The following is a 3,663-nucleotide window of genomic DNA, read 5'->3' on the forward strand; positions in this document are numbered from 1 at the left end:
CAGAATGAACACGAGGTCCATCTGATGCTACGCTTCTCTCCGTCCACTCGTCTGCTCCTTTTTTATCATTTTTACAGAAGAACTGTAACTACTCCAGTGTTTTCCAGACATTTTGAACGCATTCACACCGGACTACGCTTAAATTTAAAAATTATTCATAAATTTAGAAATAACAATCTGTGTTACGTCACGTTTTTGTTGTTTTACCTCTGTATTTTCAGTCTTTCAGTGTTTTTAGTTTTTATTTATGTGTTTATATATATATATACATACATATATATACATATATGGTAATGTTTCATGTTTAAACAAATACAAATACATAAATACATAAAAAGAACACAAATAAAAATGTAATGTTATGTCATGATGGACAATGATTTCTGAACGTACGCTGAATTTGCATACATTTGCATATTTCTGATCATTCTGATCAGGGAGAGAAAGGTGAAGAGAAGTACTAAGAGCCGAGGCGTGTGAGTGTGTGTGAGTTTATGAAGCCAATTATTTCTATGAGTCCATAGTTCCAGTGACTTTCAGCCAGCGCTGATGAGGAAACACACCCCGTCTAGACGTGATGTTGCTCAAAGTGTGTGTGTGTGTGTGTGTGTGTGTGTGTGATTTGTACAGTATCTGCAATAAAAATCAAAAGTCCAGTTGGCTCGATTCAGATGAAGATCGGGTGCCAGTGATTAGAACCTGCTTAGAGAGTGCAGGAGGAACCGGTCTTATTTTATACCCTTCTCATATCTAGTGTCTGGTCTTCTCTTTGTTATTGAGGTGTGTGGCGTCATCATACCAAGATCTAAAGAGTTCTGTAAGGCCTTCAGAAAAAAAAAAGAGTTGTGGATACCTATGAGTCTGGCAAGAGATTTTAAAAGCTCTCCAAATTATTTGAAATACATCATTCCACTGTGAGGAAAATAATCTACAAGTGGTGCAGATTTTAAACGACTGCCAGTTAGTCCAGGACTGGCCGTCCCAGCAAATTCAGCCTAAGAGCACTGTCTGATGCAAAAAGAAGCCTTCAAGGACCCAAAAATTTCATCACAGGATCTGCTAGAAGGATCTTGCAGCTGTCGGTGTCAAAGTGCATGCTTCTACAATCAGAAAGAGATTGCACAAATTTGACCTGCATGAGAAGCGTGCCAGGAAAAAGCCTTAGCAAGACTACAGTTTGGCAATGAGCATACAGGCAAAGACTAGGCCTTTTGGAATAATGTGCTCTGGACAGATGACTCATAGATGGAGTTGTTTGGCCACAGTAACAGCAGACATGTCAGGCGCAGACCAAAGACAGCTTTGCAGGAGAAGCACCTCATACCGACTGTGAAGTACGGTGGTGGAAATGTTATGGTTTAGGGTTTCTTCTCTGCCTCAGGTTCTGGACAGCTTAAATTCATTGATTCAACTATGAATTCTGCATCCTATCAAAGAGTGCTTGAAGATAATGTGAGGCCATCTATCTGAAAGTCGAAGATGAACCGAAAGTGGACCTTTCAATCGAGCAAATCCACCAAGAGATGGCTCAAAAAGAAGAAATGGAAGGTTATGGAACGGCCGAGTCAAAGCCCGGATTTGAATCCCGTTGAAATGTTGTGGGGGGATTTGAAACGGGCAGAACATGCAAGAAAACCCTCAAACATCTTGCAGCTGAAAGAATACTGCATGGAAGAGTGGTCAAACATTCCACCAAGCCTGGTGGACAATTATGCAAAACACCTACAAAAAGTGATTTCTGCTAAAGGGGGCAATACAAGCTTTTCAGGCCAAGGGTGTACTTACTTTTTCCACAGAAGAATATCACATCTATTGATATTTCTGTTGAACAAACGATTGAAAAAAGCGAATTTTCCTTGTGGTTTTGTTCAAGTACATCAACTCAATTAATAGGCACTGTTTCATAGAGGATTAAATGTTTGCTCGTCCAAATAAGTAAAAAAAAAACTGTATACATACATAAATTTACACCTGAATGTGCATGTCAAACCATTACAAATACTTTATGCTGAATAATAAATCATTTCACATGCAAGAAGCGAATAAGAATGAAAGGATACGTTAATATTCAGAACATGCTAATTAAAACATGCACACATCCACGCCTCCAGACATTCTGACTCCGCCCCTTTCACCCTCCACTACCCCGATTATGCTATTCCATTACAGATAAAAACAAATGTTTGCTACTTCCGTGTAGCTGTGTTGGATTATACCGTAGGCGACATTAGCTAACGTCGCTAACGTTTGCTAAACCGCTAGTGAGAGGGATTTCAGGATCAGAGTCGTTAGAGATTTACATCCTAATTTTCTCACTCGCTTACTTTCAGCACCCACGTGAATATAGAAAGTATTTCAGCGTTACCATGACAATGACCAGCTGGTCATAGCTAATATTAACGAGTTAGCTTTGTAGCCTAGCAAGCTGTCACGTGGTAGAATGCATGAGGAGGAAAAAATCCTGGTATTCCAGTTTGAAAGAGCGTTGCGTTTTCATTCACTGGATAAATCTAGCGGCGGTAGTTTGTATCATTAGCCCGTAGTCCTACCATTAGTTACGATTATCACGATAAAGTTCAACATTAGCACGATACCGTTTTAGTTTCAGCTAAAAAAATATGGAATTCATTATAAACTAAAGGGATGCAAACTAAAATTTCTCTAACTCAGGCTTTATTTTGGATAATTTGCATATTGGACATGATTGGGCCACACAGCCGGCACTTACATAGCTCCGCCCACTAATCTGCTTCATATAGAAGCACTCTGATTTCGAGATTCTTTTTTTTAATGTAAACATTTGTTAAGAAATGAGACGACAGTACAAATCTGTGCAGTCAGAATAAATCGTTTAAGAGGAGTTTAGAGGTTTTTCGACTTGAAATATGTCGCAGTTCAGACGTGTTTGTTGCGTGCATAAATGGCGTGTAAGTGCGTATGGTAGAACGCTGTAGAATAGACTCTGATGTGACGTTACGTGCTACAGACCGATCCTGTTCAGGAGAAAAGTAGAACTGTGAAATGTAAACAGAGCGACCGTGACATCAGTGGTCTTGATTATCATCAGGTGTTTCTGAGAAGTCCTGTGTGGTGTTCCTGCAGCGCGACCTCCGTAAAACGCCTCATTTCTCCGACCATCTGCTTTCTTTTTCCATGTGTGTTTGTTGTCATTCGGGCATGTTTGGCTGTAATTAACTCTGATTAAACCCATCAGGTGAATGTAATGGGGGAAAATGAGTGACTGTAATAGGAGGAACACAAGCTCTCTCTCTCTCTCTCTCACACACACACACACACACACACACACACACCGTGCTGTTTTTCCTCTGTCAGTGAACAGCGAGTTTAATGGGCTCAAAGTACAAACGTGGAGAAAGCACAAGGCAGGCGTGCTCGCAAACACACACACACACACACACGTGCGCACACACACACAGAGAGAGAGAGAGAGAGATTCGACTGATGAAACTATTTCTAAACTGTAATATTAAAGAGATAAAATGCACTGATAAACATTTAAGGTGTAAGTCACACTCGTGAAATGCGCACAATTATCACGTCTAATCAGCTGCATTGTCAGGAGCCGTGATGCTAATGTAGCTAACATGTAACGGAAGCGGTTTAGTGTTAAAGCTAAGCATACTTCAGCTAGCCAAAGATGAC

The sequence above is a fragment of the Ictalurus furcatus genome, chromosome 16, assembly GCF_023375685.1.
Source record: "Ictalurus furcatus strain D&B chromosome 16, Billie_1.0, whole genome shotgun sequence".
Lineage (NCBI taxonomy): Eukaryota > Metazoa > Chordata > Actinopteri > Siluriformes > Ictaluridae > Ictalurus > Ictalurus furcatus.